We start from the raw sequence: 25,888 nt of genomic DNA on the forward strand, positions 1-25,888 counted from the left end.
ACTGACCTCAGCAATCCTTAAGGGTCACACGGCCAAGGCACACGCCTGTGTGCTAGACCTTGCCCTTCACACGGCTGAGACACATGGCCGTGTCTCTACCCGTGTGTTTACTACCATGCATACTGACTTGAAATTTTTATGTGTAGGGGACACACGGCCAGACAACATGCCCATGGGGCACACGGCCTAGACACACGCCCGTGTGTCTATCCGTGTGGACAACATAGGGCTATTTACCAAGCCCTTTGCCACCCTGAAACACAAAATAACAACATCCATCATGCTAAAGATCATCATAATATGATTTCCCAATCCAACAACCACATCTAAGGCCTTTACACATTTCATATTTACCAAAACAACTAATAAATTACCCATTCATGAAATAACTTCTTGTATTCATATAACAACTTTCAACTTTATATATTTCTATAGCCTTTTACAAAATGAATCAAAATGCTAAAATAAGCCAACCCATTTGGCCAATTAACAATGAAACAAAATTATAAAGTTAGGGTCCTATACATGCCATAATCAAAATAAATAGATCTAACTATACCAAGTGCTTCGATTGATAGTGTGATCGATGCCTCCAACGTCCGTTGATCTACGAGTTAATTAGGTGACACTATAAGAAAATGGAAAGAAATAGGGTAAGCATAAAGCTTAGTAAGTTGGATGCAATAAATATAACAACTTTTCCATTCATCATCATGCTCATAGTACTTAAGTAGGCATAAGCACAGCTTACTCATCACTAGCCAATACATTTCACATAGCATATATTGAGCTCACATCTCATACATTTCAAATAGGTACCTGTACCACTCATAACATGGTTTTTAACTTAAACTGTGACTCTCACCGTTGAACCATTTGGAATGCTATCGGATATTCATTAAGCCTTAAACATAGGGTGTAATGCCCATGCCATGTCCTAAACATCGTCTTACACTGAATATCGAAATCGAGGTCGGCGCCATGTCCCAAACATGGTCTTACATTGGCTCTCACATCTTTGTGCCGATGCCATGTCCTAGACATGATCTTACACTGACACGTCTATACGTGTCGATGCCATGTCCCAGATATGGTCTTACACTGACACATATCATAGCCGACGCATGTCCCAGACATGTCTTACACTGGCTTACATCACGAGGTCGATGCATGTCCTAGACATGTCTTACACTAGCTCTCGTCTCAATGCCGATGCCATGTTCCAGACATGGTCTTACACTAGCTCTCACAATGTGACCGATGCATGTCCCAGACATGTCTTACACTAGCATACAAATGACCTGAATGTCATGGCATGAATATCTGATTTATTTCCTAAGGTTCAAACGGGAATTCTACAATCAATATTCAATATACATAATCATTTCCACAAACAAGAAATTTATGCTATATCAATTCTAACACATATAATAACAATGTAGTTGTATTATTTACATACAACTTACCTCGGTACTCAAAATGTGGTGACTAGTTCGGCTTAGTCCACTTGCTTCGCTTTTCTCCGATCTAGGCCTAGATTTTGTAATTCTTGATCTAGAATGATAAAAATTTATGAATTTAATCATTTTATTAATCTATATGCTCAACAATTTAAAATTGGGCAAAATGAACATTTTGCCCCTAGATTTTTACAAAATGACTATTTTACCCCTAGGTCCGAAAATTGATTTTTATCGCGTTTCTTCATATCTTAAGCCTAGTTGATTACTTTTTACACTAGAAGTAGTCCAAAATTCTAAGTATTTCACACCTTTATCACCTATTTTAAACTTATGCAAAATGGTCATTTTTAGGGTTCTCATGAGAAATCTCTTCACAAAAGTTGTTTGCTTCACAACCATGGTTTATTTTCTTCCATAAAATTTCAGAAAACTACATGTCTACTATCATGGAAAAATCCTAGACTTTCAACCATTTTGAAAAATAGTTCCCTCATTTGAAAGCTCATGATACAAGGATCTCAAAAGTACAAAAATATTCAAGAAAAACCCTCAAAATCACTTGCTTGTAGAGAGACTAAGTGGCTGAAATTTCAAGCTTCAAAAACTCCTCTAATGGATGATATTTTTGATGGAAGAAGGAAAGGTAAGAAAAGATGACAACATTTTTCTTTTATTTTATTTTTAGACAACATTAAGTCGTCAATTTACCTAACCCTTTGACTAGATGAATTTTCTTGTCTCATGGCCGGCCAAGCTAAAATCCAAGGGTATATTTTCCCTTTAAAGACCCCCAATTTAAGTGTCATGGCAATTTAACACCTTTAGCTATCAATTCAAGACTTTTGAACTTTATACGATTTAGTCTTTTATTGCGATTAAGCTCACAAACGCTAAAATTACTTCACCAAATTTTCCATTCATTAATATAAACATGCTATAACTCTAAAATACTAATAAAATACTTTCTCTGAGTTTGTATTGGTGATCTCAAAACCAACGTTCAGATTGATCCCAAAATTGGGCTGTTACATGATCGATTCTAGTTATAAGCCAACACCTACCGTAAGGCCTTTTTAAAATTCAATACCAATCATGAATCAACCATTCATATCCTTGACATTATAACAATCAATTCCATGTTCATTCCAAAATGATAAACCATTAAACTCTCTTTCTGAATTCAGTTGACACATTCATATTCATTTCAGCATCCTTTAAGGCTCGTTTCCAATTTATTCACACAGAAGTTCACGTATTTCCTTTATCATGATCCACACACACACACACACACACACACACACACATATGTACAATTGATGCCATAACATTATACTATTTCATTTCGATATCTTTTATCAAGTCGTAAACTCACCAATTTCACATAACTCATTTCATTACATTTCAATCCAATATATATATTCACATTTAATTTTAGAATCACAATTCAATTCATCATCAACACATAATGTCTCATGATAAATGTGTCTTATGAATCTTCTTAAACATGAACAAATAACTAGTTAGAAATATGTCATATTAACATGTAATTTCCTAAATTGAATCGTTGAATTTATCACAATTTCGTACCAACCTTCTATACTTATAAATCCAAATTTCTTTCACATTAACAATTCTTTTCATTATCATTATAAATTTTTATATACTAAATCCAATTAACTTGACTCAGACATGAATGGATACGCAAATCCAACCAATACCCCACAATTTCCAGAGAAAATAGATTGCGCCCAACGCTTATCGGTATGACCGAAGTAAAAATTGTGCCCAGTACTCTTCAAAACATAGTCGAATTATCCATTTGACACCCAGTGCCTCATCGAAACGTTCGAAGTAATTAGTTTGCACCTAGCGCTCATTGGTATAATTGGAGTAAATGTTTTGCCCATCACCCATCGAAACGTTCGAAGTAAAAATTGTGCCTAGCACTCATCAACACGTAGTTGAAGTAACTATTTGACACCTAGTGTCTCATCGGAATGTTTGAAGTAATTAGTTTGCACCCATCACTTATCGGTATAACCAAAGTTAATGTTGTGTCCAGCACTCATCGAAATGTCCGAAGTAAAAATTGTGCCCAGCACTCATCGACATGTAGTTTAAGTAACCATTTGGCATCCAGTGCCTCATCAGAACGTCTGAAGTAATTAGTTTGCGCCCAGTGCTCATCGATATAACTGAAGTAAATGTTGTGCCCAACACTCATCGGAACGTCTGAAGCAAAAATTTTTCCTAGTACTCATCGACACGTAGTCGAAGTAACCATTTGGCACCCAATGCCTCATCAGAACGTCCGAAGTAATTAGTTTGGGCCCAGCTCTCATCGACAAATAGTCGAAATAACTCTGCCTGAGCAATTAATAGGGTAATCATTTATCCAATTCCCTTATAAGATGAATTCTCGTTCTATTGATCTCAATATCCTCAATTCATCACTCATCATCAATTCAATTTAATCCTATATCACAATAATCAATTAAATTCACACCAATATGATACAATCAATCATAATAAACTATTAATTCATTTATAGTTCTTGTATTATTTTTCGTCCCCCTCCTCTCCATTCCACTTCCTTTATCTACGAGTATTTGCACCAGAATCTTTAGCCTTAGTATGACATGCTTTTATGTAACATGAATTATCCTTTCACTATTTATACATATACTTGTAATAAAGTTGTCTTCTTGAGTAGTATTCACTAAATTATTTATATCCAGACCTACCGAATTCGAAACTAAGATCCACTTTTTGTTTTTGAAACTAGACTCACTGAACTTTTTATCCAAAAAATTTTAGAATTTATTTCAAAGTAAATTGATACTAGTTTTTTTTAAAACCTCCCCTGTTCTACAACTAGGCAGCTTCGACTCTTTTTCACTAAAAATTAAATATCTTTCAATACAAGTCTCATACTATGTTGTCGTTTGTTTCATTTGAAAATAGACTCATTAGGATTTTAGGCATATAAATATCATCTCCTAAACATTTTTGTACAATTTATAATGATTTTGATATTGCCTCATAAAATGTATTATATGTTATAATCTAAAATTTCATTGCTTTCACCGTTGCTTTTATGCAAAATTAGACTCGATAATATTTAGTTTCATATTTTATTAAACCTCTAACTCGATTCCTACAATTTTTGGTGAATTTTCAAAGTCGTACTACCATTGATATCCATAAAGTGTTTAGTGAAACATTTTGCTCTTCCATGATTTGATTAAGTTTTTCTCATTTCATTATATTACATACTACATTCCAACCAAATTCAATGTCAAAACATATAACCATTAAGTTACACAAATTCTTATTTTTGTTCAAATTAGTCATCTAGTTCAATAATCAATCTCAAACATAGCATTTTAAACTTAAATAATCATTTTCAGTTTACCTTGGTGTCGTACTTTACAAAATAAATTAAATATGTAACGAATATAATGATTCAATTTATAGAAATACAAATATAACATGAATTATCTTAGTAATTTCCATAAGAACTTACTTGACACACACAAAATGTTGAGGCCTCATCCGCCAAAAATTGACTTTTCCTCAATTATCCCCCGATTAGCTCAAATCTCTATCTATAATATAATTTATTTCAATTTATTAATTTTAAACATCTCCAAAATACCCTATTATAATTATATATTAATTCAAATATTTTTTTCAATGTTCTCTAATTTTTTTCATTTTATTCAATTTATTCCTTAAAACCAAAATGATTATATCTTTCAAATTTGAGCACCAAAATTTTTTAAAAGATTTCAAATACATCCTATTACAGCCCTACAAACAATAATTACAGAAAATTCATACTAATTTTAAAATATTTACACTTTGGTCCCTATGTTCAAAACTAACAATTAAACTTTACAAATTAGTCTTCTTTTTTTTTACAAATCTAAGCTTAAGAATTAACCATTTAACATCAGAACTTAAAACATTCAACTAAAGTAATATCCTCAAATTTTAATAATAACAAAATTTACAACATGGATCAGCTAACTTATAGTATTGGGATTCTAAAAATATAAAAATTACAAGAAACAGACTAAATTAAACATGCCAATTGAAGCTTTGAACATCCTTCTCCAATTTTTTTTCTTTCCCTCTGTTTGGACGATCTGCGGGATGGAAGGAACAAAATGTTTCTTTCCACCCACCACCACTCATTTAACTATTTCTTTCTTTCTTATTCTTATTCTTATTCTTATTATATACATATATTACAACATTCACCACCTAACGACACGAACCACTTTAGTGGTTAATTGCCACTTTAGTCCTTCTTATTTATTTCTAATTATAATTCTTTTATAACTGGCATTTTTACCTCTTATGCAATTTGGTCCCTATATTTTAATTAAATATTATATAAACGAAATTACCTAACCAAGATTCAATTTGCCTACAAATTAACCCCGTAAATATTATAAAAATATTTATGAGTTAAGTTTACGAAAACGAGGTCCCGATACCTCAAATTTTAAAATCACTGACTTTAGAATCGATGCACTTGTGCTTTAATTTTCTATCAATTAAACAAAATTACTAGACCAACTTTAATATGTTTCTATATTAGTCTCATAACTATTAAATATTAATATCCAAAAACAAGTTTTGTGAAAATGACATTTCAAAACCATAATTTTTTACACCACCGGAAACTAGGTCGTTACAATAAATACTACTTTATAAGCTTTTGATTTAAGATTTTGTTGGCCAAACATTTTCTCAGTTTCATAGTTCTTAGTTTAGGATTTCATTTTTTTCTTTTCTTTTTATTTTTGTTGAAGTATTTTTATTTCTTCTTTTTTTCTAGAACATCGTGGATGGATATGTATTAAACGTTTACGCTTCATTGGATGTTTGTCTATTAATGTACATTTTCTCAACCTTATCTTTTATATTTTATGCCTACTATGTGTTTTAAAATGCTTGTATGGAATTTAAGTTTAATCATGTGTTGAATTGTTTTATTGGTTGATTGATGAATGAGCTACTTAGCTAAGTTATATCTATGCTTTGATTGGTTGTTTCTTCAAGGGTATTTGTAACACCCCTACTGAGTTCTGTAATAGCCCGGTTTAGACCCTAGTCGGAACAATATTTTTGGGACCACGAATCCTAGTCAGAAAAATATTTTAATATTACATTATGTACTTAAAGATGTGAATTGATATGTGTGAAAGTTTTGTACAAAAATTTTATCATTTGTGTGCTTAATTTAGAAAAAAAGGACTAAATCGCAGAAAATGTAAAAGTTACATTCTATATGTGAAAGGTATTGTAGTAGTTAAATTTTAATGATATATGCCATGAATAAAATAGTAAAATAATTAATAATGGATATTAAATAAAGAAAACAAAGTGGAAGCATGCAAAAACATTTGGTACAAGCAAATATTGAAGAAAGAAAAACCATTTTAGGTTTTTAGCATTTAGCACTTTGAAGATCAATTAGGTATGTTATTTTTATTCGTTTTTGATAATTTTTACGTTTTTGAGATCGTTGCTTTGAGTATTAGCTAGCCCATGCTTGAATTTTTGAATTTGATGATGATTGTGTGTTTTTCCATTGTTGAAAGCTTGATGATTTTTGTGTTTGATGATGAAAAATAAATATGTGTTAATAGATTTTCATATTTAATTAAGTAATTTTTAGTAAAAATGCCTATTAAGGACTAAATTGAGAAATTTGTAAATTTTGGGGTCAAAATATAAAATAAATGAAAGAAATGGGCTGCTAAGGACCTTAGTGAAATTTGGCCAAGCATGGGTGTGGTCAAATTTTGAATATTTTGTGTTTTGTGAAATAGAGACTAAATTACGAAAAATATGAAATGTCAGGGGAAAAAGTGTAATTAGCCCCTTTATGTGTTTTTAGATGAACTTGATTGAATATATGATTAAATAATTTGAATTTGTATTGAATTAGATCAAGAAATTAGAAAATCAGATTTTGATCGGGGAAAGTAAAAAATTATCGAATAGTCATTCCGGTCCATTCATGTTAGTACGAGGTAAGTTCATAAGTAAATAAATGTTATTAAATTGAAATGTATGTGCATTATATGTGCTGAATTAAGTTGTAAAGGAATATGATTGTGAAGTTGAAGTATGCAAAATGTGAATTGAATTTGAGGCATTACGTGTGCGATAAATGAATTAGCTACGGCTATTAAAATGGCACTGAGTGTGCGAGATTATAACAAAATTGGCTGAGTAAATGGCACTATGTGTGCGATACTGATATAAGTTCAATTTAATGTAAAGACATTAAGTGATCGATATAATTATAGCTTCGACTAATTAATTGGCACTAAGTGTGCGAGTTCGTTGAATGTTCAAGGGTGATCGAATGAATTAGTGTTTCAAGCATTGAAGTGATAAATGGGATAAATAAGAACGTAATGGTACAGGTATGTACAGAACCTATGTGGTTGATTATGTTAAGTATGAAGTAGATGAAAAATTATGTAAATGAATGGTGAAATGAGTTGGATTGAATAGCATTATTAATGCTGTTTATAAGATTAAAGTTGTGAAATGAGAGTAAGATATGGTTTTGAATAAGGATGAGTAATATGATGTGTTATATGCACTCGGTATATGAAATTATGGTGTTATGTTTCAGATATGAGATTTACGAAACATGAAACATGGCTTTGATGTATGATTGCTTGGTTCAAAAACTTGAACTGATAATGAAATTAAAATGGTTGAATTGGTTATATGATTCATGTATGCGAACTTGGTTTATGTGAACAAGGAAGTTATAGATGTTCAAGTTTGGAAGTGTCTATAAAGAAGTTGATATAACTTTATGTATGATTTGTAATAAATGACCATGGTTTGGTTGGCGATGAAATGAATATGTACGAGCTTGACTTATATGATTAAGTTAACGATTGTTAATCGAATTTGAAAGCATGGTTATACGTTCATTGATAAATAAGTTAAGTGAATTATTTAATATGGTTACATGAATTTACGAGTATAATGAAGGTATATGTGATTGAGATTTGTTAATTTTGGTTTAGTGATATTGGATTATAAATATCATTGAAATGATTTATTTGCTTATGGCTTACTAAGCTTTCAAAGCTTACTCTGTGTGTTTTTTCTATGTTTATAGATTTTCAGAGATCTGCTCGGGTTGGAAGTCGATGGAGACGTCATCACACTATTCGGTTATCATTTCGGTAAATAATATTCTGAAATTTGGTTATGTGGCATGTATAGGCTATAAGTATGTGAATATGGTTTGAGATGTAAATATATGTTTTGCCAAGTGATATGGCCTGATAATGGATGTGAATATGGTTTGGTTTTGTTATGGTTTATGTGATGAGAAAATGGTATGATTTGATGCATATGAATGACTAAATGAAATGGTCAATTTGGTATGTGCTTAACTATTAAATTTGGTATAAGTCCGGCATGAAGATGGATAAGAAATTGAGATGTTGGTGATGTTGATTGAATGAACTTGGCTTATGATTTTGGTATGTTTTGGTATAGAGAATGAGCATAAAATTGGTTGATGATATTATGGATTGATTGATAAATGTTTGGAGCTGAATTTGGCTGAAAATGTTGCATATATGATGCTTGATAATGGAATGTAGGGAGGACCCAAATGGGTGGCATATTGGCCTTGTAAATGGCCTATTTTTGCCTACACGGGCGTGTGTCTCTACCATCTAGCTCGAAGACTATTTTGAAATGAGCCTGCGTAGATCACACGGTTGCACACACACGGGCGTCTACCAGACCGTGTGGCCAAGTCAGTTTCGACCACGGGTTAGACACACGGGCGTGTCTTGTGGCTGTTTGGATAAGTCAGTATGTATGCCATGTTTTTCCACGGTCTAAACACACGGGCATGTCTAATGCCGTGTGAGGCACATGACCTGTTCACATGAGTGTGTGATCTTTGTAACTTAGAAATTGTTAAGTTTTTGAAAAATTTTGTATGTGTTTGGTTTAGTCCCGACCCCTTCCTAATGCATGTTTAAGGTCTCGTTGACCTAAAATAATAGACTTTATGTTGATTTTTCATTATGAAATGATGATGTATAACTTTTGATTGCTAAATATTCTGATATGTCCGGTAATGCCTCTTAACCCTAGTCCGGCGATGGATATAGGTTAGGGGTGTTACAAGTTCGACGCCAGAATAAGATACGAGGTGTTACCGGACTTAAACACATAAAAACATACATTTCCTAGTTATAAAATTTCGTTCCAATTTAAAACTTTTCACAATATTTTAATGTCCCTACTATAGGCCTACGAGGCCCCGAACACACTTTGGAATTGATTCAGGACTAATCTATGCACTCTAGAAAACTTTGTAAAATTTTAAGTAGACAGGGGAACACGCCTATGTGGAAGGGCAACACGCCCTTGTGTCTTCTTAACATGGCCATGTTGAAGGCCCGTGTGACTCACACGGCTTGAACATATCGGGACACGCCTGTGTCCCTAGCCCGTACGAATTTATTTCTCAATTCGAACCTATAAGGGTTTTCACACGGCTTGGCACACGCCCGTGTCCATGACCCGTGTCCCCCACACGGCCGGGACACTTCTGTGTCTCAGCCCGTGTGCAAAAACCTTGACATTCTGTTTCTGACGTCAGCAGCCCTTTAGACGCACATGGCCATGGTACATGCCCGTGTACTAGGCCGTGTCCTCCACATGGTTTGGACACACGGCCATGTCTCTGCCTGTGTGGTTACTACTGGGCATTTTTTTTGCCAAATTTAGGTGCAGGGGACACACAGCCTTACCACACGTCCATGGGGCAAGCCGTGTGTCACACACGATCTAGACATATGTCCGTGTGTCTGTCTGTGTGGACAAAAACAAGGCTATTTACCAAGGCCCAAAATCGGGCTGTGAAAAAGTTAGGGTATTGATCTCTCATAGTCTCCTCGGATTCCTATGTGATCTCTTCAATCCCATGTCGATGCCATAGTACTTTCACAAGTGCTATACTTTTATTTATCAATTGCTTAACCGGCTCTTCATCATAAGTCGTGTCTGATCGAATCTCAATCTCTGTTGGCGAAAGAACGTGCGAAGGGTTAGAATGGTAATGACGCAACATCGATACATGGAAAACATTGTGGATCTTCTCTAACTCGAATGGCAAGGCTAGTCGATAAGCTACTGGTCCAATTCTCTCTGTCACCTCATAAGGTCTAATAAAACGTGGACTTAATTTCATAAGGTCCAATAAAACGTGGACTTAATTTTCCTTTCTTACCAAATCTGAGGACTTTCTTCCACGGGGATACTTTCAAAAACACCTTATCATCGACTTGAAACTCAATTTCCTTTCGTTTGAAATTCGCGTAGCATTACTGTCTATCTGAAGCGGCCTTCAAACAATCACGAATTCCCTTAACTTTCTCTTTGGTCTCTTTGATTAAGTCGACCTCGTGAATCTAATTTTCACTAAGTTCAATCCAAAACAAGGGTGTTTGGCAATTACGCCCATATAGAGCCTCATAAGGCACCATTCTCAAGCTTGACTGATAGCTATTGTTGTAGGCAAACTCTACCAGCGGTAGATACCTTTCCCAACTGCCTTGGAATTCAAGACACAACATCGCAACATGTCTTCAAGAATCTGAATTACTCTTTCCAACTGGCCATCAGTTTACAGATGAAAAGCCGTGTTAAAATTTAACTTTGTCCCCAAAGCTACTTGTAACTCTTTCCAAAACCGCGAAGTAAACCTCAGATCTCTATACGAAATAATCGACAAGGGTACTCCATGAAGTCTCACAATTTCAAAAACATACAACTCGGCTAGCTTGTCAAACGAGTAGTCGGTACACACAAGAATAAAGTGAGCTGATTTCGTTAGTCGATCAACTATGACCCAAACAATATCTTTCTTTCTTGGTGATAACGACAATCCTGTCACAAAATCCATGGTAATTCGATCCCATTTCTACTCGGGAACCATTACAGACTGAAGTAAACCTGAATGTACTTGGTGCTCGGCTTTCACTTGTTGACAAATTAAACATTTTGACACAAACTCTTGGATGTCTCTTTTCATACCCGGCCAGCAATACAATCTTTTCAAGTCATTCTACATCTTGGTACTACCCGGATGGATTGACATGCAACTACTATGTGCCTCGTGAAGAATTTTCCCAATAAGTTCATTATCTCTAGGTACACAAACCCTATCTCGAAACATCAAACAACCATTGGTACTAATCCGAAAATCTAATTCGTCAACTGTCTCACACTAAGTCATCTTGGCTTGCAAATCTTTTTCACTCTTCTGAGCTTCACAAATATCTTGAAGAAACATAGGTCTAGCTCTCAACTCTGCTAGAATCGAACCATCCTCGATTACAGACAACTGAGTGTTCATAGCTATCAAGGCAAATAATGATTTCCTACTTAATGCATCTGCGACCATGTTCGCCTTTCCCGGGTGATAGTCAATTATTAACTCGTAATATTTAATCAACTCCAGACACCTTTGTTACCGTAGATTCAAATCCTTTTGAGTCATCAAGTATTTTAGGCTTTTAGAGTCGGTGAATACCAGACATTTCTCGCCATACAAGTGGTGTCTCCAAATCTTCAGTGTGAACACTATGGCTACTAACTCTAAGTCTTGTGTTAGATAATTTTTCTCATGCGACTTCAGCTGTCTCGAGGCATCTTAATCCATTCAAGGATGCATCACTATATACTACGAATTCTTTTCCCAATTTCGGTTGCACTAAAATTAGGGCTTCAGTTAACAAAATCTTAAGTTTCTCAAAATCTGTTGGCATTTTTCCGTCCAATCGAACTTGACATCTTTCTGTAGTAACCTCGCTATCAGAGTAGCAATCATAGAGAACCCTTTAACGAATCATCTATAGTAACCCACTAAGCCTAGAAAGCTCTTAATCTCTGATACGTTTCTCGGAAGTTTCCACTAAACAATAGGTGAGACCTTACTCAGTTCAACTCTAATTCCATCACCCGACATGATGTGTACTAAGAATCTGACCTCTCGGAGCCAAAACTCACTTTTACTAAACTTGGCATACAACTGCTTATCTCTTAAATTCTGCAAAATAGTTCTCAAATGCTCCACGTGTTCACTCTAATCACGAATATAGATCAATATATCATCTATAAAAACAACAATGAACTTATCCAATTTTAGTTGGAAAATACGGTTCATTAAATCCATAAACACGGCAGGAGTATTTGTTAAGCCAAAGGGCATGACAAGGAACTCATAATGCCCATATCTCGTCCGAAACGCAGTTTTCGGCAGATCTTGCTCCTTAACTCTTAGCTGGTAATAACTGGATCTCAAGTCTATATTACAAAACACTATGGCTCCCTTTAATTGATCAAAAAAATCATCGATCCTTGACAAGGGATACTTACTCTTCACCATCACCTTATTGAGCTGTCTGTAGTCTATACATAACCTCATCGACCCGTCTTTCTTTTTCACAAAAAGTACCAGAGCACTCCATGGAGAATAGCTCAGTCTCGCAAAACCCTTATCCGTTAACTCTTATAGATGAGCCTTCAACTCTTTTAACTCCAACGGTGCCATCCTATATGAGGTAATCAACATAGGTGCAGTACAAAGGACTAACTCGATACCAAATTTGACTTCCCTAATTGGAGGCAATTCGGGTAACTCTTTTAGAAATATATACTGAAATTCAGATACCACTGACACTGACACTGACTCGATCTTCACTTCCGTCACTTGGGTATTCAACACAAATGCAAGATAAGACTTATACCCTTTTCTCATATATTTCTCAGCAGTCATAGTAGAAATCACTACAAGTAAGCTATCCAGTTCACCTCATTAAACCCGAAGAATATCCCCATTTTCACATTTCAGTTCAATGAATTTCTACCCACAATTTACTATGACATCATGGGTAGACAACCAATCCATACAAAGGATAACGTCAAATTCATCAAATGGCAATAACATGAGGTTAGCCGAAAAACAATGACCTCTAATTGTCAAAGGACAATTTCTACATACTTGGTCAACTAATACATGCTTGCCTAATAGGCTTGACACCTTTACCACAAATTTTGTAGACTTGACAGGCATATTCATGCTAGACACTAGTTTCACACAAGTATACGAATGGGTAGACCCTTCTATCAAAGCAACAACATAAATATCATGAAGGGAGAAAGTACCCATAATCACATCAGGTGATGATGCCTCTTCGCGAGCGCGAATGGCATAAGTCCTTGCCGGCGCTCAGCCCTCGGACTTCACGGTGGAATCTTTAAGTGCACCTCTACTGCTAGTCCCTCTTCTCGGGTTCTTCTGTGGTCTAGCTCTCGAAGGAGCATTACTTGCTCTCAAATCTTGCTTTTCATCTTTCTCACCCATTTCAGGATAGTTTCGAATGAAATGGTCTAGCGGCCCACATTTGAAATAACCTTTTTCATTTCCACAGCACTCACCAAAATGGCATCTACCGCACTGTGAACATTCTGGTCTGTTCGGTCGAGCATTACCAACAATCGCGATAGAAATGGTTTGAGCCTTAGACGCCATGTACTGCTTACTCTTATTTCTACTCGAGAATCCCACTGAAGCATTTGATCGAGTAGTGAACTTTCTCAATCTCTTAGATGATGACTGATATGATTGCCCCATCTATCTTTTCTTTGAGTCACGAGACTTGATATCAGCTTTTCTCTTTTCTTTGGTCAATTCTTCTGCCTTTCAAGCTCTTTCAACCAACATCACAAACTCCCTTAACTCTGAGATGGCAACTAATAATCAGATGTCTTCATTCAATCCGTCCTCAAATCTCTTGCATATGATGGCTTTGGTGGATACGCACTCCTTAGCATATTTGCTGAGCCTTACGAACTCACGCTCATATTTTGTTACTTTTATTCGGCCTTGCTTCAATTCCAGAAATTCCTTCCCTTTTTGATCTATAAACCTCTAACTAATATACTTATTTCGAAATTCCTCTTAGAAGAACTCCCATGTAATTCTTTCCCTTGGTACAACTAACACAAGGGTGTTCCACCATTGGTAGGCCGAGTCTCGCAGGAGTGGCACAACACACTTCATGCACTTCTCAGGTGTGCAAGACAACTCATCGAATACCCTAATAGTATTTTCTAGCCAGAACTCTACCCTCGCTGGGTTGTCATCTATATTCGCCCTAAATTCGTCGGCTCTCTACTTCCTAATTCTGTCAACTAGAGGTTTCTCCCTTCTTAACATCTCTACCCTTTGGGGCGCTATGGGGTTAGGTTGAGGGATTGGAGGGGGTGGGGGAGGTGGAGTGTTTGGATTTTCACGAATAAACTCTGAATACCAGGCATCCATCATATGGATGTAGGCTTCTCTAGCCCCTCTGCCCTGACTCATTGTCACGGACTCACTCTCTACTGGCGCATTCCCTTCAGCGGTAGCCTACGCGTTACTCTTTACATCATCCGCCATTGCTCCGTCAGAATCTATTTACTATATGAATGCACAATTTAAATTTGTCAGGGGTCATCACACTATCACAATATATTTATGGCATGTATAGGTAGACTCGTACTCATGCTAGGTTAGTCCAAGAATCGACTAAACCATAGCTCTGATACCACTAAATATAACACCCCTACCCGAGTTCGATGTCAGAACAGGATATGAGGTGTTACAGGACTTAAACACATACAAACATACATTTCCTAGTTATGAAATTTCGCTCCAATTTAAAAATTTTCACAATACCATAATGTCCCTACTATTGGCCTACGTGGCCCCGAATACACTTTGGAATTGATTCGGGACTAATCTGTGCACTCTAGAAAACTTTATAAAATTTCAAGCAGACAAGGGCACACACCCGTGTAGAAGGGCAACATGCCCGTATGTCTTTTTAACATGGCCATGTTGAAGGCCAAGTGTGACTCACACGGCCTGAACATATCGGGACACACCCGTGTCCCTAGCCTGCACTAATTTATTTCTTGATTCGAACCTACAGAGGTTTTCACATGGCTTGGCACATGCCTGTGTCCCCCACACGGCCAGGACACGCCCCGTGTCTCAGCCCATGTGCAAAAACCTTGACATTCTGTTTCTGACATCAACAGCCCTTTAAGGGCACACAGTCATGGTACACGCCCGTGTGCTAAGCTGTGTCCTCTACACGGTTAGGACACATGGCCATGTCTTCACCCGGTGGTTACTGCTGGGCATTCTGTTTTACTAACTTTAGGTGCAGGGGACACACGACCTTACCCTACATCCATGGGGAAAGCCGTATGTCACACGCGGTCTAGACACAAGTTCGTATGTCTGCCCGTGTGGAAAAAAACAAGGCTATTACCAAGCCTTTTTGTCACCCTTTCTTGCACCAACCTACACAATAGCAACTAAAACCAGTCCAAGCATAACACATATAACCAAAACAACCACAACCATGAGAATTTTCATCAAATGCATTAATAATCAATATTAGCCAACATTAATGGCCTATACAAAATGAATATCACATCCTTATGAGCCAACACTTGTGGCTAAACTAACATGACACTAAACAAAAGATCAAGCCCCTATACATGCCACACTCAAAACATTTAAACTAGCTATACTAAAAGCTTCAGGTGATAGTGTGATCGATGCCTCCAATGTCCCTTAATTCTCGATATTAACTTAGCGGCACTTTAAGGAAATGGAAATGAGAGGGAGTAATCATAAAGCTTAGCAAGTTGCATGTAAATATGTAACAACGTCAACCACACATATTTAAACACATAGCATGTCATACACCAACACAACATTCTTGAGTGCACAGAGGTAGATATCACCACATACTTATACATTACAAATAAGCCAAAGATTTCAAAATCATCCCAAAATCATTTTCATAGATAGAACTTACTTATGTTATTCTTACCATTAAGGCATCATAACTAGACTCATATCTCATGATTTTCTAATAAAAACCTGTACCACTCACAACATGATTATATCATTCCATATCTTTATAATAAGCCTAAAAAATAACCTATGAAACCTTTTGGAATACTAAAGGATATCCGATAAGCCTCATACAAGAGGGTAAATTACTGATGCCATGTCCCAAACATGGTCTTACACTGGCTCACATGCCGAGGCCGATGCCATGTCCCAGACATGGTCTTACATTGGCTCTCGTAAAATGGTCGATGCCATGTCCCAAACGTGGTCTTACACTAGCACACATATCAATACCGATGCCATGTTCCAAACATGGTCTTACACTGGCTCTCATATCGTGGCCGATGCCATGTCACAGACATGGCCTTACACTAGCACACATATCACCCAAATGTCATGGCATGGATATCCAGTCTATTCCTAGGTTTAATCAGGACTCTACTACATTAAATTTCATCATGCATTATTCATAAGCAATTTCAACCATATTACACAAAATTAATCATTCAACACATATTAACGATAAAGTTTCCTTACTTACGTGCAACTTACCTCAATATACAAAAAGTGGACGACTAATTGGATTTAGTCTACTAGCTTGGCCTTTCCCCGATCTAGGTCCAGATTTCGTATTTCTTGATCTAAAATGATAAAAATTAACTAATTTAATCATCATATTAATCAGTGCATTTCATAATTCATATTTTGGCAAAATAACCATTTTGCCCCTAGACTTTCATAAATTACGTTTTTACCCTTAGGCTCGTAAATCAATTTTTATCGAATTTCCTCATTAACCAAGCTTAGTCGAATACTTTTTATACCTATAACATCTCAAAATTTTAAATATTTCACACAATTACCATCCATTTAACAACTTCACAAAATAGTCCATTTTAGGTGTTTTTCATGAACACCACTCCACAGAAGTAGTTTACTTAACAACCATAACTCATTTTCTCTCATAAAGTTTCAGCTAACAACACAAATACTCTCATGGTAAACCTCCAAACTCTCAACTTGATAAACCGTAATTTATACATATTTTTATCCCATGCTTAGCACATTTATGGATGATTTCTCCTTAGATTTGGTGAATTCGATGCTCCTACTCCTTTAATTTTATGTTTTATACTTAGGTGAGCATAGGAGAGTAAAAAGAGCGAGAAACGGGCCAAAAATGGAGAAAATGGGCCAATATGGGAGATCAACACGGCTTGAACTTCCTGACACAGGTAGGCCACACGGCTGGGTCCATCTGGCAAAATTGAAGCACGACTCACACGGGTAGACCACACGCCCATGCCTATTTAACAGCTTTGACCACGGTCTGAAGCAATCACACATGGGCGTGTCACACGGGCGTGTCCCTGTCGACCCCAAGTATAGTCCTATTTGGAAAAGGCCATTTTTGAGTGCTCTTAGGCATTCTAAAGCCTATTTAAACACTTGATGAGGAACTTAGAGGAGACACACAGAGTAGGAGGTAAGGAATTACTTAAGGAAAGCCGATTGATCCATCTCAGAAACTGGATTCATTGTCAAGACTAGAGATCTCCCTTCAATTCCCTTCAGGAGTTTTGGGTTTTCTTTATGTTTTGCTATCTTTATTCTTTTGAGATATTTTCTTTCCTAATTATGAACTAAACCCTCTAAATACCTAAAGGGAATGAAACATAGGATGGATCTTGTTATTATTATCTGAATTGTATGATAAATATTTGACTTGTTCTTATTTATGTGTTCTTAATTCTTGTTTTAATATTCCAAGATATTGATTCAAGTTAATGCACTTATTCAGGGGAGTAAAAGTCCCTGTCTAAGATCAAATTTGTCGTAATTAAGTGGAGTTGATTGCACACCTAGAGATAGGGTGACAAGATTTTGCCGAATTAGGGTGAAACCTAATAAGGGAGTTCATAGATCGAGTTAATGCAACACTAGGGTGTTAATTAGAAAAAGATTTCAATTAATCAACCTAGGGTTGGACATTATTAGTCTCGAGAGAGATAATAATATAACTTAGGGATTTCTACAGATCAAGTCAAATGAATAAATCGTCTGATTCAGAGTTAAATAACAAGTGAAGTCTAGGTGGATTTTACCTTGGGTATTGTCTTAATCTATCAAGTTTTCCCAAAAGCTTTTCCCCAATTTTCTCTCTGTGCACCCTTAGTTTAGTTAATTAGTTTAGATAAACGAACTCCTTAATTTTTAGGCTAGATAATTAAAAGAAAGTAATTACTAGTACTCTTGGTTCCTTTGGGTTCGACAATCCGGTCTTGCTAAAGCTTTACTACTGTTCGATAGGTACACTTGCCTTCATCGTGATAATAGTTAGTTTCAAGAACGATTAATTATAAATTTTTAAAATCCTATCGTGAAAGTTTTTGGCACCGTTGCTGGGGAACTTAAGACGTTAGGAACAATCGATTTTTATTACTTTAGCCATTTTATTTATTGCAATTTAAATTTTTATTTTCTTTTCTAATTTTTTGTTTATTTTCTTCTAGCAGGTTTTTTATAGTGTATGACTAGAAGAAACCCATCGGGACCATTACTTTTTGATAGTGAGATCGATCGTACAGCTCGCAGAAACCGAAGAGAAATAAGGTGAAGCTTAAGATACACAGAGGAAGAGCAAGAGGACGATATTCAAACCACAACCAAGGTGATGGCTAAAAATCAGGAAAATCCGTTACCTCCTGCGATTGTTGCTGATCCAGTAAATTAGAATCATGCTCCACGCACTATGTATGATTATGCTAAACCTAATTTAACAGGAACTGAGTCAAGTATAGTTAGGCCTGCTATTGTTGCAAATAGTTTTAAACTGAAACCTAACACGATTCAAATGATACTGCAATTTGTTTAGTTTGATGGTTTGCAGGATGAGGATCCAAACAATCACTTGACAAATTTTCTGGAGTTTTGTGACACATTTAAAATCAATGGCATTTCTGATGATGCCATTTGTCTTTGGTTATTTCCCTTCTCATTAAGGAATAAGGCTAAACAGTGGTTGAACTTGTTACCACGAAGGTCAATCACTACTTGGGAACAAATGACCGAGAAGTTTTTATTAAAATATTTTCCGCCGGCTAAAATGGCTAAATTAATAATGATATCTCTTCTTTTGTACAGATGGATTTAGAAACACTATATGATGCATGGGAGAGATACAAGGACCTGTTGAGAAGGTGCCCTCACCATGGGTTACCACTCTGGCTACAGGTTCAAACTTTTCACAATGGCTTGAATCCTTCATCTAGACAGATGGTTGACGCAGCCACTGGTGGGACTATCAATAATAAGACACCTGAGGATGCTTATGAATTTATAGAAAAGATGTTACTAAATAATTATTAGTGGCAAGTGATGAGTACAAAGCCAACGAAAGCAACCAGAGTTTTTAACGTCGATTCGGTCACCATGCTCTCTAATCAGTTAGAACTTTTGAATCGAAAAATTGACGATTTTCTTGGTTCTTCACAGGTTCACCTAGTAATGCAATGCAATGCAAGTGAAGGAGGAACGAGCAATTCAGAATACCCACCTTATGGCCACAACATGGAAAACGAGCAATTAAATTATATGGGTAATAACCCTCGACCTCAAAATAATTCCTACAGCAACACTTACAATGCAGGATGGAGGAAGCACCCAACTTTCTTATGGGGAGGCCAAGGGAATCAGAGACCACCACCACCTCCAGGCTTCCAACAACCACCTTACGAACAAGAGAAAAAACTGAACCTTGTGGAGATGCTAACAAAATTCATCTCGGTGTCAGAAACTAGTTTTTAGAATACTGAGACAACACTTAAGAATCAACAAGCGTCGATCCAAGGGCTCGAAACTCAGATAGGCCATCTCGCTAAATTAATATCTGAACGGCCACAAGGTAGCTTACTGAGTAACACTGAATCTAACCCAAGAGAGCAGCTCAATACGATTACCATTCAAGATGAGGAAGGGTTAGTTGCACCTGAACCAGAACCGAGGCAAGAAATTATGGTAAGTAAAGGTAAAGGTGAGGTGGACCACAATGACCAAAAACTGGTAAGTAAAGAGTACAAACCACGTGTACCATACCCTAATGCAACAAGGAAAGACCACTCAAACGAATAATTCGGTAAATTCCTTAAACTTCTAAAGAAATTACATATTAACTCACCGTTTATTGAAGCTCTTTTACAGATGCCGAACGCAGTCAAAATTTTAAAGGAGGGTGGGTAATGGATTGAGTGAATTAGTTTTCCCCAAAAATCCTCTTTGTAATTGACGTCTATTCCCCTGCTCTGTCAATTTTCTTTTTCATCCATCTTTTACTCTATAGTCGAAAATTATTTTCTCCTTTCCCTACTCTTTTTGTTTTTGTATTTTTGCAAATCATCATCGTGGGAGCCAACTCTGAGTTCATCTACTTCGGTAAGTTGGGGTAAGCGTGTTATAGTTTCGGAATTCTTGAATCAATGATTAATAGAGTGGTTTTGTGCTTCAAAGACTCTTCAGCGGCTGTAGGGTTTCAATCGGTATCGAGGAGGTGCGATTTCGTTATTGTGCATTCAAGGTAAGAGTTGTTGGAATATTTGGGAATACCTCTTCTTAATAATTTGGTGTAGTATCGGTTTAAGTGACTGAAATTGGGCTTTGGTTGGTCGAATATAGGTTCTGGAGTGCTCGGGAGTGTTTTTGCAACAAATTGATACCAGGTATGCACTCAAAAACGCAGAAAATGATGTTTCGAAAAAAGATGAAAACCTCACAGTCGACGCCACACCGGCGTGTGGTCACCCGTGGGGTAGGCCATGTGGTAGACACGGGCGTGTGATCGACGAGGACAGGTCATGCATATATGACACGACTGTGTGATAGCCATATAGGCCATGTGCGACACACGGGTTGGATTGATTTGAGCCGTGTAGGCCACACAAGTGTGTGGGCCCATACGGGCGTGTGGAATTTTTGGGCCAGGCCGTGTGATCCACACGGCCAAGGGAAATTTAGGCCGTGTAGGCCCTCACGCGCAGGCCACATGGGCATGTGGGCCCATTTTTACTAAAATGACTGTTAAAAGGGCACGGGTGGCCCAAGTCGATTGTAAACCTTTCGTACGATCGGTAAGCACTACTTAGACCCTTATCTGTTTGAAATTGGCTATATGAACTATGTACTGAGCATATTATATATGTAAGCATGTATACTGAATTGTATGTGTATTTGATAGATCTATGATAGCATGACATTCTATTGCATGTTGTATTGTATGGGGTTGGGGTAACACTATTGCGAAGAAGTGTACTGAAAGGCTCTTAAGCCTAATACACTGGTAGCTCAGCTGCAAATTATTGTTTATGCCGCATTCGGTACTACCTGGAGTGTAGGGATGGGTGGGTTGATTTAATCCTCACATAGAGTGTAGGTTGGACGGAGATGGTCTGTAGAGGCTGGTTGGGCAGGACCTTGTTACTGAATAATGCATACTGATACTGTGATGGGCTAAGGCCCTAATGCATACTGATACTGTGATGGGGTAAGGCCCTACTGCATATTTGATATTATACTGAGATGGGCTAAGGCACAAACTGTTACTAGTACCCAAAGGGGCTAAGGCCCTGTATTTGACTGTGCACTTTGTTTACTGTGTTGTTTTTCTGTGGATTACACACTGAGTTTACGTAAACTCACCGCTCACTGTTTAATGTGCACAAGTAATCCCCAGACTTGACGGATCAATACAGCGGAGGACTCGACGATGACCACACGTATTATTAAACCATTTTAATTTCAGTTTTGGTATTTATTTCTTAATTATTTTCTGGGTTATTTTTTATGTAAATTGGACTTTTCGGACTATTTTCTTTTATTTCAGATTTTAGGCCGTTTTTGTGGATTTAATAACAAACAAGTGGTTTTCTCTAAAACAAAAGGGGTTTTTCTAAGATGGACGGATTTGCCTAATTAATTCAAATTTTTATAAATTAAATGATTTCTAAAGCTTCTATGACGAGTTGTGTTTTAAACAATTGATTAAATAAGTAAGTGATTTTGGAATCAACAATAATAAACAAATGAAAACGGTTTTCTCGTAACAACTTAGTTTCAACACGCTATCATGTGACATTACCAGATTCAGCCATAACGTCTAGGCCAGGTTTGGGGTGTTACAATTAGGATAAGTACTAAACATTAACTATAGAAGTGAAATTCCTCTACTGCTCAACCGTTGAAGGACCACTCGTCAGCCATCGAAATGCCGCCACCGTCGGCACCATCGTGTCCAATGGTGACATTGCAAGTGTGACACCCTTACGGCACCCTGAGCCGATTTGGTCCAGGCCCGTGATGGCCTGACCAGTTCGGTCCTACCACCAATTGGACCATCAGCCCAGTTTCACATATCAGGCCCAATTTGACTAGTTTTTACATCTCAATCTCGGTTTTCGGTTCTTGGGCCCAATCTTTAATCTCAGGTCCAATTTTCAAGTTCAATTACCTATTGGGCCAATTTTTTTACTTGAAAATTAATTTTCAAAAATACTATATTAATTTTAATTAATTTGATTAATTTAATTTTACTTGATCAAAATTAATTTTCCCAAAAAACACTAAGATTTTTCAAATTAATTTTTCAAGAAAATTCTTTAATCAAATTCCATAGTTTAATAATTCTCACGACTGCTTAGTTTAATTCCACATCAAATAAATTAACTAAACTAAATTATTTCCAAATTCGTAGAATTCTCTTCTAATTCAAATGCAGTTCGATCGAGCTTTTGTTGAGCTAGAGGAGGGACCAATCAGACATATACAATTAGGCTCAAGTAATTTCAATTATGTCTAAAAGCATTGTTTTGGTAATTCACAATTTACTTAAACATGGAGTCAGTCCACAAGAAGTACCACGATTGAAAACTCCTTATTGTATACTCTTTACTAAAGCAATTCATCCAAGTACTTTGTCCAATGACCTCATGATGCGTGTCTTACCCTCATATGATATCTTGATTCGTATAAGTTAAATCCGTTCACTCAATGCAATCCTATTTTATCTCATTGTTACCAATGTGTATTCTTAATGATTAATATAATCATTGTTAACAAATGACTATGATAAACTGCTTGTTCAAGAATAAGCAACTTGTGGTCACGTTCCATATTTATCAATCCACACAATGCCAATAAGAGGATATTGTTGACTCTTTAATCGAGCTATGAATTCCATTGTTGTTAGTAAATCCATGCCATATACAAGTGAATTAATTCACAAATGAAAAGAGGAACAACCAAAGACGAATAGTGTCATCAGTGACACCATTTGTGAATTAATTCACTTTTGGCATTCATGGTGTGATTTACCTAAATCCCGAGTTAGCCATTGACTATTCGTATGTAACTCACGTGAGTTACATACGAATAGTCAATGGCTAACTCGGGATTTAGGTAAATCACACCATGAATGCCAAAAGTTAATTAATTCACAAATGGGTTCAAAATTAATTCATCTCTACCGGTGGAGTCAACTGCTCTGATGAACAAGATAAGTCATCTCCCCAATTGGAATTATAGACGTCATAATAATCCTTCTAAGTATTTGAATAAAATGTTCATTTTGTTTCCTTTACGGGATTACAAACTCGTTTAGATTATCTACTGAAGTAAGTTGTATTCCTCTCAATGTAAACATTCTTACAATGCCACTTATCATCAGTTTGAGCTTAGACAGTCAATGAGCTAATATTTTCTTGTCAGAATTTTGCTATGTATGCAGAATATGAAGGACAGAAACATGAAAGATATAATAGTGAAATGTGAAATTAACTTTATTTATTTATTTATCGTTCAAATACATAGAAAACAATTACATGTTTACTACAATATGAGTACATTTCCCAACATTCCTCATATATAATCTTTGACTACATCCACTATTCCTTCAAACACTACTGTCTCTCTTATGATACTTTCTATCAATATGTTTTGTCCTTGTGTAGTTTCATTGGGTTTTAGCTATATTCGCACTTTTGTAGTTTTTGGGACCATCGGTACACCCTGTGGCACAGCAGATAAATTATTCTGGCGATCCACAGCCATGGATCCATGTACGAGGAATGAAACGGGTTGCAATAAGGTTGAAGATGCACATTCTGAACTGAAAAACAATAAAAGGATGTTGTTGATTCGATGTCTATTCCAAGCCACAACGAATAACGTTCCAACCTTTATGTAGTCCACCCAGTCAACCACGAACAAGAAAAAACTCTTTAAACAATTTAAGAAAGAATTCAAAGACGACTGCTAGACCTTATTTGTTTTTCTTGGTAACCTTAACACTCTAAGGGATTCATTTCCTTTTTATTCTCTTTGATATCATATCTCATAAAATAAAAACGAGATTATTCTTTCAAAAAAAATCACTTTGCACGTCTTTTTATATTTTGACTGAAATTATTATAACTGTTTATATTAATAATTTCGGTAATATATATAATTAATATTTTGTATGATCAAATTCATATATTAATTTTATTTATGTTCTCTATTTGTGTAAAAAAAGTTTGTACATATATTTTATTTAATATTTAACTATCAAATTAAATTAATTCGACAATTAATTTAATTCATGTCATAGATAAATAGAATACCAAATGTATTTTGATTCTGTTTTCTTCTACTATAGGGTGTGACCCTGTAGGCTCTTGTAATGTTGGTACTAATACTAGAACGTTTCTAACATTACAAGCAATGAGTGACATCTAGCAATGCAACATTCCTACCCAAGTTACAAGAAGTCGTGATTTGATATAACCTTTCTGTGATAATATTTTCATGTATTATATCCTTTTATCCTTAATATCTAGATTGGACACAAGTCATGGGATAGTCACACTTGTACAATCCAATATCATATTTCTTGATTTTCTAAGTAGACTACAATAAACAAAAAAGTGTGATATTTCATATCAAATTATTCGAGCATGGCCATGCATTTCTAGTCTCACTCCACCAAGAGGCCTAAGATATTGCTCCCATTATGTAGGAGGGATAAATCCTATCTTGATCAACCACATCCCACTACATGGGTTGTGGTATATCCAACATCAATCTTTATAGTCCAACTTGTTACGGTAGACGTTTGACTATATCAAAATATACGACCCACGATATTGGGATAATAATGATCTCAAGTCTGAGGATCATATACGTAGTTATCACTATGAAAAATATTGTGACTATTACATAATAATCCAACAAACATACTCATAGCGAGTCAGTCTAATATGTTGTTCTCTAACACATACTCATGTATTGATTTTGACATCCCTGTGTCAATGACAACCTTTTTTCATCAATCAACTACACATTAGTCTCAATGCATTATTGTTGTCCAAGCCTACAATAATACTTGACTAAGTACCTTTTAAGAATA

General features: G+C 36.0%; 1 non-coding gene across 1 annotated transcript; it reads right to left on the minus strand.

Moving 5' to 3' along the window:
• Positions 1 to 19,567: 19,567 nt before the first annotated feature.
• Positions 19,568 to 19,673, minus strand: LOC121210405 (small nucleolar RNA R71). The gene has a single exon (XR_005905518.1). It is a non-coding gene; the product is annotated as a small nucleolar RNA R71 (small nucleolar RNA).
• Between the last annotated feature and the right edge of the window lie 6,215 nt (positions 19,674 to 25,888).

Source organism: Gossypium hirsutum, chromosome A11, assembly GCF_007990345.1.
Source record: "Gossypium hirsutum isolate 1008001.06 chromosome A11, Gossypium_hirsutum_v2.1, whole genome shotgun sequence".
In the NCBI taxonomy this organism is placed as follows: Eukaryota; Viridiplantae; Streptophyta; class Magnoliopsida; order Malvales; family Malvaceae; genus Gossypium; species Gossypium hirsutum.